Source organism: Larus michahellis, chromosome 3 (assembly GCF_964199755.1).
Source record: "Larus michahellis chromosome 3, bLarMic1.1, whole genome shotgun sequence".
Lineage (NCBI taxonomy): Eukaryota > Metazoa > Chordata > Aves > Charadriiformes > Laridae > Larus > Larus michahellis.
This window is the reverse complement of record NC_133898.1, coordinates 41,570,983-41,579,065: the sequence shown is the minus strand read 5'-3', so window position 1 is coordinate 41,579,065 and position 8,083 is coordinate 41,570,983.

Sequence of the window (8,083 nt, the reverse complement as noted above, 5' to 3'; positions counted from 1 at the left end):
TGTGCTCTTGCCCAAATAAGCAGCCCATTTACTTATACACCAAGAAAACAGCCCTGAGAAGCCGATGCTGCTCCTTTTGAAGTGCTGAAGAACTTTGCCATTCATGCGCAAGATCAGGGAGGCTGTATTTTTCAGGCAAGCCACGCTGAAATCCCAGATGGAGTTGTTTGCTCCTGTTTCTTCACTGAGAAGTCATCCACTTCCATCCTTTCCCTAAAGTGCTGTCAGAGCAGAGTCCCTTCAAACAGTACCGGTGGTTTAAAACTTTCCAGGGAAAGAAGAGACATTATTTTCTCTTCTGTAGGGCTTGTGTTGTGCTGAGTCTTTTTCTCTTGTAGGAATGATAACTTTACTCAGGCACTCCCTCACATGGAAAAGGTGCTTTTAGCCCTGTATGGTTCTTCAGCAGAAGCTACTGATACCTATTACCTATCCTAAACAAGGCCCTGGCAAAGTGATAGAAGAAATTCTCAGATGACATTGTTGTCAGCCTTTGGATTTGAAGTTGTAGTGTAAATATCCTTTGGTTAAGTAGGTCAACTTAGAAGTGTGAAATGCTTGAAAGTTTAAAAGATAAGGCATATTTTTGTCTTTAGATGTGTCTTGCATCGGTGTTTACCATGAGAAATGCTGGCATCTATAGAGACTTTCTGTGTACCACCGTGGCATCTTTAAGATTGCTGAGGTGATGTTGTCTCTGTCTTCTATAAAACTGAAGGACAGAAACAGATACCACTATTGCCCTTTCTTAGGGTCCTTTTAACAGAAGAGGTTAGGAAAGCACATTGGTAACTCTCAGTTGGCATTATTAAAGGCTGAGAAAGCTTTTCCTGAAATCTTTCGCAATCCAAACATCTGAAACTACTTGTTCTCTGTTGCAGGTGGTTGAGACTGGCATATAGCTTCAAATCTGCCAAGGAGGAGCAGGCTGATAGAGTGATGGCACACATGCTGTTTTTTTTTTTTAATTTTTAGTAAATGATGCTGAAAAGCTGTCAGCTTCAAAAAACCCCAATGAAGTAAGAGAATTTTTGTACGCATCCTGGTACAGCTGGTTGTGGTTTATCTGTGGGGTAATCTATAAGGTACCTATAGTGCTTCCAAAATATTCCTGGGTGGACATAGGGAAAGCCTAAACCCTAACGTTTGACAGAGCTTTCTGGCATTACAAAATATCAGGGACTGTGACATTTCTCACTTGTTTTCGCCTCTCTTGTTGCAAATGAGCATGAGTCTTGTCTTTAGTAAATTAAAGTTTAATGGGTTAAAGTTTCTTCTGTAAAATCCCACTTCTTACATGGATGTGCAACCCTTTCCTCTCTAATAAAGTGAGTATACTTTAATTTTGGTTATAGAATACTGTATATACAGTTTATTGTCAGAAAGCTGTCTGCTGTAAAATGCCAACATAAATTGTGAGACAGAATGAAGTCACTGCACAAAACACTTGAAGCTGGTGAAGGGCCTGGAGAATAAATCTTATGAGGAGCGATTGAGGGAGCTGGGACTGTTTAGTTTGAGGAAGAGGAGGCTGAGGGGAGATCTCATCACTCTCTACAGCTACTTGAAAGGCCATTGTAGAGAGGTCAGTGCTGGTCTCTTCTCACAGGTAATTAGCAATAGAACAAGAGGGAATGGGTTCAAGCTGCAGCAGGGTAGGTTTAGGCTGGACATTAGGAAAAAAGTCTTCACAGAAAGAGTGGTTAGACATTGGAATAGGCTGCCCAGGGAGGTGGTGGAGTCACCATCCCTGAAAGTGTTTAAGAGTCGTTTAGATGTGTGTAGGTGTAGGGGAGCTCTTTGTAGAGTGGAGTTGATGGTTGGACTCGAAAATCCCAAGGGTCTTTTCTAACCTGAATGATTCTATGATTCTATTCTGTAACATAATGATGTCTCTGTTAAAACTCTTAATGTGAGGAAATAATATCTGTGATAAAACTCAAGTTCATTACTGCATGGCCCAGATACCTAGAAATTCCTTTGGCAGTCACACAAAAGAGCCAGTAGGTAGCTAGTAGTAGTCCAGACCTCAGTTTGCTTTTCCAGAAATTGCAGTCCTGATTCCTTCCCCAAGTTTGGAAGAGAAACTGAAGTGGCTTTTCCAAACATAGGCGTCCCACTAACTTTCCAGAACATGGACATTAATGTTATATGCACAAATCCTGTTCAGCAAGGGACCTTTACAATTGTGTAAGTAAGAGTACAATGCTTGGGTCTTTTTTTAATATATTTTTGGTATATGGAAAAGTACTATCCTGAAGTAAACTAATTCATGTAATGGGAAGGAGTTTTCGATTTTCCTCTTTCTTGGGAACTTACACTTAAAGGCTTGTGAGTGCTGCTATTTGAATGTATGACTCAAAACCTGGCATTTGAGAAAAATAAAGGGGTAACATTTGATGGTAAGGAACAATGTCTAGGAAGTAAGGAGAAGTGTATGTTTGTCCGTAAAAACTTTATACTTCTGAATTGATTATCTGTTGTTATATAGCTTGTGGGGAGTTCTCTCACCACTTCTAACTGTTTCCAAGCTCTAAATCCATTTAGGGGAGTGACTTTCTTGTTACTCTGGAAATGTCCATTAGTCCTGTTAGCCCATGGGGTGTGCAGGAGCACGAACTCGATACCAGAACAAAGAACATCTTTCCTTTTCAGCATCCTGAGAGGCTGCATTCTTTCTGATTTCCAACTACAGAAAAACAATAACAGTATTACAGAAATTCAGAAAGGGTAAGAGGGGAAAAAAGGATGACCCAGGGAACTACAGGCCGGCCAGTCTAACCTCTGTGCCTGGCAAGATCATGGAGCAGATCCTCCTGGAAACTCTGCTAAGGCACATGGAAAATAAGGAGGTGATTTGTAACAGCCAACATGGCTTCACCAAAGGCAAATCGTGCCTGACAAATTTGGTGGCCTTCTATGATGTTGCCACAGCATTGGTAGATAAGGCGAGAGCAACCGACATCATCTACCTGGACTTATGCAAAGCATTCGACACGGTCCCGTGCAACATCCTGGTCTCTAAATTGGAAAGGCATGGATTTGATGGATGGACCACTCAGTGGATAAGGAACTGGCTAGATGGCCGCACTCAAAGTCTCGATGGCCGCAGTCAATGTCTCAATGTCCATATGGAAACCGGTGACGAGTGGCATTCCTCAGGGGTCAGTACTGGGACCAGTGCTGTTTAACATCTTTGTCAGTGACATGGATAGTGAGATCGAGTCCACCCTCAGCAAGTTTGCTGACGACACCAAGCTGTGTGGCACAGTTGACATGCTGGAGGGAAGGAATGCCATCCGGAGGGACCTGGACAGGCTTGAGAGGTGGGCCTGTGCAAACCTCATGAAGTTCAACCAGGGCAAGTGCAAGGTCCTGCACCTGGGTCGTGGAAATCCCAGGCACAACTACAGGTTGGGTGGAGAATGGCTTGAGAGCAGCCCTGAGGAGAAGGACTTGGGGGTGCTGGTGGATGAGAAGGCCAACGTGAGCCGGCAGTGTGCACTTGCAGCTCAGAAAGCCAACCGCATCCTGGGCTGCATCAAAAGAAGCGTGGCCAGCAGGCCAAGGGAGGTGATTCTGCCCCTCTACTCCACTCTCATGAGACCCCACCTGGAGTACTGTGTGCAGCTCTGGAGTCCTCAGCACAAGAAGGACATGGACCTGTTGGAACGCATCCAGCGGAGGGCCAAGAAAATGATTAGAGGGCTGGAGCACCTCTGCTATGAAGACAGGCTGAGAGAGTTGGTGTTGTTCAGCCTGGAGAAGAGGAGGCTCCGAGGAGACCTTATAGGAGCCTTCCAGTACCTAAAGGGGGCCTACAGGAAGGATGGGGAGGGACTCTTTATCAGGCAGTGTTATGACAGGACATGGGGTAACGGCCTCAAGTCGAGGGAGGGTAGATTTAGATTGGATATTAGGAAGAAATTCTTTACTGTGAGGGTGGTGAGACACTGGAACAGGTTGCCCAGAGAAGTTGTGGCTGCTCCATCCCTGGAAGTGTTCAAGGCCAGGCTGGATGGGGCTTTGAGCAGCCTGGTCTAGTGGGAGGTGTCCCTGCCCATGGCAGGGATGTTGGAACTAGATCTTTAAGGTCCCTTCTAACCCGAACCATTCTGTGATTCTGTGAAACCAGCACATCTAGGATTCCTCTGTTATAGCAGTCTCCTACACTGGTCATTATTACGAGACACTTCTATTATCAGCTCCCACACCTACTGGAATGCCACTATTAAGGACTTCATGGGAGTCTATGGTATATAGTTTATAATAGCAACTGGAACCTGGAAACAATTAAGTGGATTCAGGTGACGGAAGCATACCAGGTTAAGATTATTTATGTTTTCACTTATTTCCTCATCCTGTGTTGTATTCTCTTAATCCAGGATTAAATTCTAATTGTGGCTAAGTCCTTGGAAAGCTCATCAGTTTGAATGGAAGTTTTAGGAAGCCAACGTATCTGAGGTTTGAATGGGAAGTTGTGGGGTGTGAATCTTACTGCCTGGTAATTTCTGGACATTTTGTGCAAGGCAAGCACAAATTAAATAAAAGGAATGAAGACAAAATCCTTGCATGCTCTGTTCTCAGACATGATGGCAAAGGCGATGGAATGAAAGCACGGTGCCTTGGGGTTTGCTCTCATTTATGCTGCCTGCACACAGTCTCATATGAACACATTAAGATAAAAGTCTGTGTTGTTTTGTTAGTTCGGATGTTGGGCTGAGCACATAAAGCAAAAGCATCGTCAAAAAGGAAACCCACACTTTTTTCAAAGTGGTCAGAATCAATCTGGGCATAATTCGACACAGGGCAAGAATAGACAGAGTTAAGCAGGAGATTTGCTTTGTTCTATAATTTTGATACGAATGAATAATACTTCACTGAAGCCAATCCAGCTACTGCCTGATGTGTGTAGCCTGTAGCTCCATAAATACAGTCACTGCTGTTGCTAGTTACATGCCACAGGCTATGTACCAACGTTGCAGTATTAAGGCACGTCAGGCTTGCTTTGCCTCAAATTGCCTTGGCCTGCCTGGAACTTTATTTTAGCTGGCTTAGCTGTGACAGCAATTTCTTTTAATTATCAGGTGACTATTTCCTGATCTGTTTTACTTGGTTTTTGTAATCACGGGACATAACCGCAATTTTGCTACAGCCAGGAGCAGCAAGTTAGTTATTCTGTGTAGAATGAAATATTTATGACACGCTTTTAATGTTGCAATGTAGGAGAATATAGGTCTGGCCTGGCAGTGGAGGGCTTGCCCGTGGCAACCTGGGTGCAGGGGAGGGGAGTGCAGGCACTGGGGGGGGATAAGAGAAGAGGGCGCAGGGTGTCAGTCCAGGGCTATGAACTCAGCAGCAAACAGTTAAGTGTAAACCTGGGAGCAGGACAAAACCATCTTATTGGTAAGAAGTATACAACAGAAGTAAGATAATCTTCATATACATTCAGGTATAAGATGGAGTTGCAGACCAAATAAAAAAGCAAGGTCTAAAGCATGAAAGGAAGTTTACAAAAATGGCCCCAAGTGGACCTTAGAAAGAGAGGGAAGAAATCAGCAGCTTCAACGTCATGCTTCTCCTGGCAAAGAAGAGGGAGAAACCTCTACCACCGACAACATAGTCCTCTCAGCAAAGACCTAGGAAAACTGATGGCTCCCTCTAACCATTCCCTCCCCCTGACCGAAGCCAACAACCCAAACACTTCAAGAGAAAGAGTGGAAGGGTAAGTATGACACCAGGGGGAAGGGTAAATGCTACGAAGTGTGTTTTATTGAATTGAGACTTTTCCCCGTGTTAGTATTCTTTATTTCTCTTCTTCTGTCATAAATACGTTTTGAGATGTTTTATGTTTCCCTTTTTTCTCTCCTGTATAATTCTCTAATTTGCTGAATTTGCAATAGCTTGCTTAGTCCCTAGAACGCAACTTCAAAATTCTTCAGACATTAAAGTCCTGCTGATACTTGAAATGCTGGGGGTTTTGTTCTGCCTTTTCTGCAGAGAGTGATTTCTTCCCATGAGTCAAAGTGACAGTTGATTCGGTGCACCTGCCTCTTCTAGCGTGCTTCAGTTTGGTAAGCAGACAAAAAAAACCAGTATATTTTGCCTTTTTGAAACAACACCGAAGGAATTAATTTCACTTCCTAAAAAAAAAAAAAAATGTTTATTCACAGTAATTTGTAATAAAATATCATTTACTATTAGCAACCAGCAAGCATGGTCTGTATTGAATGTATGTGACTGTGAAGGCTGGCTTGGGTTTTGATTCTCTTTGCAAGTGGTAGCATCTTCTTCAGTTTTTGTGGTTCACAGTATTTGCGATGCCTGTAAATTCCGCATGAGACTGCAGGCATGTGATATGAGGCAAGCCCATATTTGGGGAAACATGATGCTCTGGCTGGGCTCCCCTCTCAACTGGAGCACTGAAGGGCTGCTGCAACACAGGCAGTGAAAGTGCCCCAGCGACAGAACACCAAGTCAGCCACTGCATTGAAGGAATCATAGAATCATAGAATCTTCATGGTTGGAAAGGACCTTTGAGATCGAGTCCAACCATACACACACCAAAAAACAAACAAACAAACAAAAACAAACAAAAAACCCAAACAAAAACAAAAACACAAACCACCACAACCAACCAACCTACAATCTCTGCCACTAGAGCATGCCCTGAAGTGCCACATCTAGACGTTTCTTAAACACCTCTAGGGATGGTGACTCAACCACCTCCCTGGGCAGGCTGTTCCAGTGCCTGACCACTCTTTCAGTAAAGTAATTCTTCCTAATATCTAACCTAAACCTCCCCTGCCGCAACTTCAGACCATTTCCTCTGGTCCTGTCATTATCTACTTGGAAGAAGAGGCCAACACCCACCTCTCTACACCCTCCTTTCAGGTAGTTGTAGAGGGCAATGAGGTCTCCCCTCAGCCTCCTCTTCTCCAAGCTAAACATGCCCAGCTCCCTCAGCCTCTCCTCATATGACTTGGTCTTGGAGGTTTGCTTAAACCTGTTGCTATAATGAGTTCACCAAGGGTGACTGGGAGGCTTTGAAGGCTAAAAAGCCAAGTTTTGCTAGAGCAGGAACTACAATAACATTTTTTTAATTAAAAAAAAAGAAAAATCATTGCAACTCATGAAGACAGGTTGGAAATAAAAGTGCTCAAATCTTGAACCCCCCCCAGTCCACAGAGAGGCTCCTGCCTGCCAGCCAAATTTCCACTTTTTCTTACTGGTTGCTGAGAGTTCCTGGTCCCTTTCTATCATCTCAGAAGCAGGACTTCCCCGCTCTTCACTGCGGTCTCTCATGAACTGATTCAGCTGCCCAGAGGGTTTTGGTTTACTTTAGCATCGCCGAATCTACTCAGTGTAAGTTCAGCTCAGAGCAGGGAGTTTAAATAACACAAAGCCTCAGCCACCTAATCTGCACAAGACGGTTTTCCCTCCTCCTCAGTCATCTTTCAGTATGAAAGTAGCCTATATTTGAAGTTGTAAGATAGTCTGTTTTCATCAGTCTAAACACAGTGTTCCCTGAGAAATAGTTACTTTCAAACTGTATATTACAGTAATAAGCGCTAACCAAGCATTTTTTTCTGACAGGTAATTTTCTAGATCTGTGGCAAGCTACAGAACACAATTCCTCAGAGAAACATTAACTTTCAAGATTGATGAGAATGAGAGTAAAGTATGAAGCAGAGTAGGCTAAACGCCATTAAAATCATGGCAGAAGCATGGATTTTACAATATATTAATTATGTGATGTAGTAATTTTCTTAACTGAATTTGGCAAGTAACCTAACACGGGAGCTGAAGCGTGGTTTGGACATTCGACTAGAGAATGCATCGAGTGCACTTGTTTTCACGCAAAAATGTCACAGCAAGGGAACAGTCTAGGGTTAAACGGGCATGTTTCGAAACATAAACGGTTGAGCACGTTTCACATTATGATCACTCTTGAATTGAAACAGTTCAGATGTGGTTTTCTCTTATAAAATTGGAGGTTGCTATGTTACCACCAGTTGAACCTCAGCAACAAAAGAGCAGATTCAGGTCTGCTTTCTTACAGGTAAGCTATTCCAAGTGTTGT